Source organism: Aedes albopictus, chromosome 3, assembly GCF_035046485.1.
Source record: "Aedes albopictus strain Foshan chromosome 3, AalbF5, whole genome shotgun sequence".
Taxonomy (NCBI): Eukaryota; Metazoa; Arthropoda; class Insecta; order Diptera; family Culicidae; genus Aedes; species Aedes albopictus.
Genome location: NC_085138.1, coordinates 224521864 through 224530996, shown reverse-complemented (window position 1 = coordinate 224530996; position 9133 = coordinate 224521864).

The window sequence follows — 9133 nt, the reverse complement described above, 5'->3', positions numbered from 1 at the left end:
TTTTCTCATTGTCTTAGCGGTCTGAGCGGTTTTAGTCGCTCAGCCAAGCATGGACGTAAAAAAAGGACAAGGTGTACAATGATAGTGTTCAGGGAGTCGAGAAAATATTCCCGACCGGAACGGGAATCGAACCCGTCGTCTCCGGATTGGCGACCCATAGCCTTAACCACTGGGCTAACTGGAGACTGGGTGGGGGGTGGTGGCAAAGCTCTCAAAAAATGAACAAAATGCAACTTTTTTCGACTAAATGCGCTAGTTTCCACGTGAATATACCTAATTTAGATAAACTGCATCGATTTTGATAGTATTTCATTGATTTACAAAAATTCAGAAGTTTTTCATGGATTGTTTCAGGAATTCTTCTAAGCATTGAGTTTGGAATACTTGAATTGATTTCTTCAGGAACACTTCCAAGAATTTCTTCAGGAATTTCTTCAAAAACAAGGAATCCTTTAAAAATTCCTTTAGGGATTATTTTTTTACGAATTCTTTCAGGAATACCTCTTTGGATCCCTTGATAAAGTCCTTCGAGGATTATGTCATGAAGTCCTTCAACGAATCCTTCAGATGGACCTTAAGGGATTTCTTCAAGGATTCTTTTAGAGACTTCTCCAAGAAGGAATCTTGCAGGAGTTCCTCATGGAAAACACCTTTGATGATGACCCAAGCAACACACATGTTATAATAGAGTTACGACAGCGCAAGTTTTGGTTGTATAGAAGTTTATTTTACGTAATTCTAACATTGTGTTGAAATAACGTATAATAAACTTCTATACAACCAAAACTTGCGCTGTCGTAACTTTTACATAACATGTGTGTTACTTGGGGATGACATTCTTGACGGATTACTACAGTGCTATGAAGTAGTAGTAGAAGTACTAGAAGTACTATGAGGAATCACGTAAATGATTCTTGAAGAAATTTTTAAGGCAGAGGAATTTTTGGAAGGATTAATTATGAAATGCCTAAATTATTTTTTAAAGAAATCAATGCAATAAACTCCAAAGAATTCCTCTCAAATTCGTTGATATTGATTTGCAAAAGAATTTCTATAGATTTTCGTGGAGAAATTTCTGATGGAAGCCTTATTGGAATTTCTTTAAGACCACCTGAGGGAATTTGTGCAGGAATCCTTTGGGGATGAATGTGTTCATCCTCGCAGGGTTATCTGAAGGAATACGTTGATGAAACGTTCCCTGAAGGAATCTTTGTAACGTAGCTTGAAAAAATCCTTGGAGAAAAAGAAATCTTCACTGGAATTTCTTAAAGGATTCATGATCGAATCATGAAAGAGCAATTTAAAAAAAAATGCCTAAGGAATCTTTGGACGATTTCATACAGCAATTATTGGAAGAATTTTTGAAGAAATCTTTGAAATGCTTGAACAATGCTTCGTAAGAAATTCTTCAAAGCACTTCAAGAAAAACCATTTGTTACATTGCAAAAAGAATTCTTGCAGAAATTTCTAAAAACAAATGTTGAAAGAACTCCTAAAAAATGCTCAAGCGATCATGTGGGGTAGCCCCAAAGGAATCGTTTGTTGTAATAATTAAGAAATTCTTTATGGAATTCTTGGGAATGCATATTACTGAAGAAATTCCTCCAGAAACACTTGGAGGAGTTCCCGAAGCAATGGTTGTAGCAACTTTCGAAGCACATATTGGAGGAATTTGTAAAGAAGTCGTGGAAGTTATTGCTAGATAAATCGTAAAATATATCTAAGGGGCCATGCACAAATTATGTCACGCTTTTAGGGGGGAGGGGGGTTTTGCATAACGTGACGACCCATAGGGGGGAGGGGGGCGGGTTGAAAAAGCTCGATTTTTGCGTGACATAATTTGTGCATCACCCCTAAGAGAGTTCTTGGGGTTCCCCATTTGGAACAAATACTTGATGAAATCCTTAGAAAAAAATCTTAGAAGCTTCGTGAAGAAAATTCGAACGAAATTGATGTTATCGCTAAGTAAATCTTAAATGGTATCAATAGATGGAAACCTTGGAAGAATGTTTTAAGAATTCATTAAAAAAATCCAATTAAATTTCTTGGAGGAATTTCGTTGAGAATTTTTGAAAGAATTCTTACATTTTTTATTAGAATTTTCATTGGGAACTTTCTATTGAATCTTTTTCAGTGATTGCTTTGGAAATCCGTGCAGCAATTCGTTAGGCCGACACGAATGCCTACTATAGTAAAGTGTCGTAAATAAATAATAATAATAATAATTCGTTGGGGAATTTCTTTGAACATGTATTTGAAAACACTTTCGGCATCCTTCATTATTTTTAAAGAAATTCTTTGGCAATTGTCTCAGCTATTGTGTTTGCAATTGGTAAAAATTATTAAGATTTTTTTTAGGAACTCTGTTACAAGGTTCAATGAAAATTTCTACGACAATTCTTTTGAGAAATTGTCCTTTTGAAACTTTTTTACTCGGGAATGCTTCAGCAATGGCTTTGCAAACTTCTTCAGAATATGTTTTTCTACAGAAATTTCTTTGGATATTCCATTTACAACTTCTCGTTGGTTTTTTTTTCTTTGACAATTCGTTTGAAAAATCCTCTGGTAATTACCTTGGGAATAACTTACTTTGGGAATGCATTTGGCGAATTTCCTGTGAGCTACCCCGTGGAAATCTTTCATATTACCTTTGGCGGAGTTTTTTTTTTCAACAAAACCTTTGGAAATCCTTCTAAGCCATTTTTATTGGATTTGGCCCTAAAATTCCTATAAGATTATTTTGGGGGGGAAATTTTTTTTGAAAACTATTTCGGCAGTTCCTTTGAAATTTGGTGCGGTAACTCATTCGGAAATTCCTGGGCAACAATATTCGAAATTGATTTAGGTTTTTATTTTTAAAAATATCTACGGCATAACTTTTAGAAATTCTTTGAGCAACAGCTTAAGAAATTTATCAGGCAAACCCTACGATATTCCCTCCAGCAATTTCTTTGGAAGATTCATCGGCAGTCACATTATTAATATATTTGACTATTATTTTTGCAATTCTTTCAATAGTTCCTTTCGAAATTCATTAGGCAGGTACTTTGAAAATCCCTTAGTTAATTCGTGAATTGAGGCGGTAATTTTAGAAAATTTCTCCGATTATTTCTCAGAAAATTTCTTTGGTAATTCCTGTGGAAATTTCCTTTGATAATACCTTACGGATTCTCGTCCATTGTTACTTTTAAGATTCTATGAGATACACTCTTGCGAATTAAAAAAAAAACAAGCATTTACAATGGAACAGCCGAAGAAAATCTCAACAAATTACCTAAGGAATTTCCGAAAATCTAAGGAAGTTCACAAACAATTTCCTTAAAAAACACAAAAATTGTTTGAAGGAATACCAGTAGATTTTTTTTATTTGCCACTGTTCTTGAAGGAATTCTTGAAAGAATTTTTGCAATTTTTTATTTGAATCAGTTGAATCTTTGAAGAAATCGCAAGATATTTTTTTGGATGAACTTATAAAGAAAGCTTTGGAAAAACTCCTGAAGGAAGTTTGGGATGAATTTCATCTTTGAAGGAATTATTTTAGAATTTTGAATAAATCCTTGGTAGAATTCCTAAAGCAATCTCTGGAAAAAGCCCAAAAGTAATATTCTATAAAGCTCTTGAAGATATTATTGAATAAATTAAGCAAAGAATGCTTTATTCAATTGATGAAACCTTCGCAGAGGTTCCTAATAAGATCTTTGAAGACATTCCGAACGATTTGTTTGAAGAAATATTTAAGAAATCCTTGGAAAAAATCCCGATTCCTGAATAATTCTCGATGGGTACCCTATATGAAATCCTCAACTTGCATTAATCACTTAAAAGATGCTTCTAGGCATTTAAAAAAAAACCTTATCAAATCAGATATCTATTCCCTTATTATTTAAGCATATACGCTCCTATTTTCATCCTACTGAAAACAAACACGTTGACCCTACCAGGAATCCTCGAGGATTTTTTTGAACGCATTTTCGGAGGAACTTCTGGAGAAATCAATATTAAATCCTGGAGAAATGCTTGAAGGTAACTTTGAATGATTTTTTTTTTTCGAAATTAGAATGAGAGTTTTTTGAAAGAATTTTTCAGGAGTCTGATCAAAAATCGCAATAGAATTTTTTAGAAGAGTTCTTAGAGGAATGCTAACAAAAATTCCTGAAGGAATCCTTGGGGAAACTCGTAGAGTAGATGAATTTTAAAGACTTCATTGGATGAAATCCAGAAGGATTTTTGGAAAGAATTCCAACAGAAGTTCCTCTCAGAGGATCGCCAAGACGAGTAATGAATACTTGAGGAAATTCCAAGATAAATTCTTGGATAAATCAATGGAGAAATGATTTACTTCCGTTGAAAAATCATTTAGGAGATATTTGGAGGATCTCATGAAAGAAACTATGTAGGAATGTTTGAAGAAATTCTAAAAGGACTTTGAGCCTTTGCAATAATCTTTTTAAGTAATATGTCTGAAATACTTTTGAAAACATCCTCGGAGACAACACTATAAGAATACATGAAAGAGTTTTTAGAGAAATATTGAATGACACCCTTGCATTAATCACTTGAAAGATTCTTGAAGACAAATTATTATTCAAGAAAGATTTAAAAAAAAAAAGATAAAGCAATCTTTGAAGGAATTCATAAAGGAATACTTGATGGAATTCCTAAAGAAATTGTCAAAAAAAATCGTCATCATTCTTAGCAAAAAATCTTACGCTCATTGATGGAACTCCGGGAACTCCCCGAAGAAATTCTTAAAGGAATACAGAAAATATTTTTTCATCATCAGTCAGTCAGGTGGCCACCACTACTGCCAGCGTCACACTAATGCTGAGAAGTCGAGATTTTGTTCAACGCTTAGTACAAAATACAACGGCGTGATTATTTGAGAGTTAGAAGAATAGATTTAGCATTATAAAATATGTAAGGTCTTGTATCATTTGGGCAGGTGTATCTATTTTGGGCACTTGCCATTATAACTAAGTCAATTTCAAACATAACATCACAAAACGAAACGCATTCACTTCAATACTGTCAACCACCGTGATCTTGGTCAAGGTTCTTTGGATTACTCAGGGAAGTACGACCAATATTCGGATGATCCCTCGGTGCGTTTTGGTGAAGGACGGCTAGGATTAGCCTATAAAAAAAACAACAAAAACAACCGAAATTGATTTGCCAGCCAAGTTATTAATCGAAGCGCGAGATATACCTACATATTTTTCTCTGATGAAACTAAAGTTTAGTTTCCGGTATTATAAATATTCATGAATCGTTTGAATTAAAATGGAAAAATAAAGACTTTTGCTAGATTTTTAAGATCTAGAACAAAATTGGCAGATGAATTTCGGCCAAACTTGACATAATGACTCATGAAAGTTTCATGACATTCATTTTTTTTTTACTTATTCGTTTATTTGGAAGGCTCGGGCGCCACATGGGCATAACTGAGCCGAAATCTTTTGTTTTTTTTACAATGGTTATACATTTTACCATTTATTACTGCATTAAAACTATGTTAGTTTGGGAAGCCGAAGTACTCGCGGCTGTTTCGAGGTTAAGGATTAAAAAAAATAAAATAAGGGAAGGAGGGATTTATGGGTTTAAAACTAAATTATTTGCTAACTTATACTAAAACATTGATGGGACAATTGTCCATATCTGTAATGGAACCAAAAAGAAAGGACTTTATCGGTAGACAACGACAAGAAGAGGACAAACGGAAGGGGGGTGACGACAGACAGGGGCGAACAACAAAACCAAAAGGCGGACAACGAAAACAAGGAACGTACTACATCAAACTCTGACATCAACACGTTTCAAAAACTGGTAAATCAGGTTCATGTATTCCAAATCAAGTCCTGCCAACACTTCTCTAACGGGTTTCTGTTGTTTTCCTCGGACCCGGAGAATTTCATGCAGCTCAGATCTGACCTCACGATACTCATTGCATCCCCACACGACATGTTCGATATCCTGGTAAGCCACGCCACAGACACAGAGATTGCTTTCTGAGAGCCCAACACGGAAGGTATGTGCGTTCAACAAATAGTGGTTGGACATCAACCGACACATTACACGAATGAAATCGCGGCTCAAATCCAACCCTTTGAACCATGGCTTCTTCGACACCTGTGGAATGATGGAGTGCAACCATCTACCCATCTCTCCATCTCTCCATTTGTGTTGCCAGCTGATCAAGGTCTCCTGACGGGCCAATTCAAAAAATTCGTCTAAGGCGATTTGACGCTCATAAATATCGCCTTCGCTAGCGCCCACCTTAGCCAGAGAGTCCGCTTTCTCATTGCCCGGAATTGAGCAATGTGAAGGGACCCAAGCTATGGTGATGATGTATGAGCGTTTGGACAAAGCACTCAAGACTTGGCGTATTCCTTTCAGGAAGTACGCTGAGTGCTTCATCGGTTTCATTGACCGAACAGCCTCCAGAGAGCTTAGACTGTCGGTAAAAATGAAGTAGTGCTCAGGTGGGAGAGTACGAATGTACTCTAAGGTGTAGTATATAGCCGCTAGCTCAGAAATATAAAGCCTGTATCCGCAATAATCGGGACACAGAAATATGGCTGTAACTCTGCAATACATACATTAAAATTGCTCAAATTTTGCCTGATAATATCTTAAGATGTGTTTTCACCAGCAAAATTTCATGTGAATCGGTGAAGTACCTTTTGTTGTAGCAATGAAACAGTAGAACGCGAGCAATTGAATTTTGTACAGCCCCTGGTTTAGCTTGTCAGCGCAGTAACTTTTGAATTTGATAAAGAAAATGACTGAAATTTTGAACACAAACCTCTCAATCTATTTTACTTACATAGGCAAAATTTCAAAAAAATCGATGCACTATCAACAATTTTATAGTCGAAACATATATTGGGGCTGACCGTGATTTTAGCCCTTCAGACAACAATTAATGAGCACCCCTTATTGTTTCGATTGTATTGTTGAAAGTACTACACCAATAATCATCAAATTTTGCAGGCATAATATACACATAATCAACTATTTTCTGTGAAAATTTCATGAAAATTGACAGAGATATTCAAAAGTTATGAATGGGCAAACATCGCACATAAAAAACATGAAACATTTTCACTAACACTATTCCCTATCAACACCAGTAACTTTCAATCTAATTGATAAAAGTTGATGAAATTTTGCAAGAAAGTGTCTCTATTAGTACCATAACTGCTCACGAAGTTTCATAATTATCCTCACAGTACTTTGAACTCTAGCGGAAAAGAACCATCTAGTATGCGAATGAAAATTGGTGATGATTGTACAAAATCTTAAAAACGTCGTCTGTTTGTTTCTCATCCACAGCTAAAATGCATCGATTTTTATGAAATTTTGCACAAATAATAAACATACACCAAAGAGTTCTCTGTTAATTTTTGGCCAAATTTTATTGATTCGGTACAGAGTTACTGCCGTACTTTTGTGTCCCGATTATTGTGGATACATGCTTTATACCGAACATGGCTTTTGAAGCATAAAGGTGGGGCTATGAAATTCGAATCATCGGTTTTGGAACCATCTGTGAAGAACTGTCTGGCCCCGCTAACTTGCCCGAACTTACTTGCAAAAATTTGTGGAATACCTATGGAACGGAAAGATTCCGGTATACCGGTGATCTCATCCTTCATAGAGATCAAAATCCACAGAGGAGCTGTCGAAGTCTGAGAAGTTGTCACGATTGGTGTTAAAACCGGAGATGGGCTTCCCAACTAACATTTATTGTAAATGTAAACGTCAACCAAGCGTCCTCAATACGGCGTGATGCTGAGTTACTGTGTTGTACATATGGACGGAAGCTTCTATGCAAGCCCTATACCAATGAATCTGGCGAACTTAATCCACTTGTACATGCTGTGCGATCAGCTTCTATGCCACCTAGTCATAGCTTTTTTCTCGGCTCCTATGTAACCACTAACGGAATAACCTCTTGAGAAGGCGCTTTTTCAGCCTTTTCACAGTTGTTAAATAATAGTTATACGGCATCCCCAAATTAATCGATTAAATATAATTAGGTTATGGATACTGTGACGCAATACTTGTGGAACTGGAATTAATGCTTTTAAAATTGAATGTTTAAAGTACTTGCCGCTACTTGGAATCGAACTTCCGATCTTCGTATCCACTGGTCCCGATGATGTCCTTGCTGCCACACTGATATACAGGGGATGGCCAAAATGTTTGGGATAGGCAACTTTTTTTTCTCTCACAAAAAAGTTCAGCATGCTATAACTTTTCATAGAGCGCATCAAAAAATCTCAAATTTTGACTGTTTGTCAACCTATTGTATGTGCATCATTGGTACAAATTTGGGCTTGATTGATTAATATTTCGCAAAGTTAGAACCGTTCGGGTAAAACACCTTTTTTTAGACAACGCATTTTTGAGCTGTCATATCTCGGAAACCAGTAAACCGAATTGAATGAAATTTTGAACCTACACTAACAATATGTAAATGCTTCACAAACAATTAAAACATAGATATTTTTTAAACGTTGAAAAAAGTTATCATGGATTGACACTTTTTGGACTTTCTCGAAAAAATGTAATTTTTTTACATTATGTGAATAAATTTTAGTGTTGATATCCAAAGATTTTCCACTTCTGTTCTCAAATTATCTCTAATCAGATATATTAGAGCCTATTTAGATTGAAGGAAAACACATTTAATAATTTTTGTGTGGTATTGTTAATTTTACTTATTTTCCTCTATATGGGTAAAAATTTCAACCCGATATAACTTAATTCGCCGTGAGAAAATATTACATTTTATAACGTCGTATTGAGTATCAATATATTGTTGATAAACGTTAAAAAATTCATTCAATTTGGTTCACTGGTTTCCGAGTTATGACAGCTCAAAAATGAGTTGTCTAAAAAATAGTGTTTTACGCGAACGGTTCTAACTTCGCGAAAAATTAATCAATCGAGCCCAAATTTGTACCAATGATGCACACATAATAGATTGACAAACAGTCAAAATTTGAGATTTTTTGATGCACTCTATGAAAAGTTACAGCATGTTGAATTTTTTTGTGGGAGAAAAAAAGTTGCCTATCCCAAACATTTTGGCCATCCCCTGTATATAAATAGCATAGAAAATAGCCCG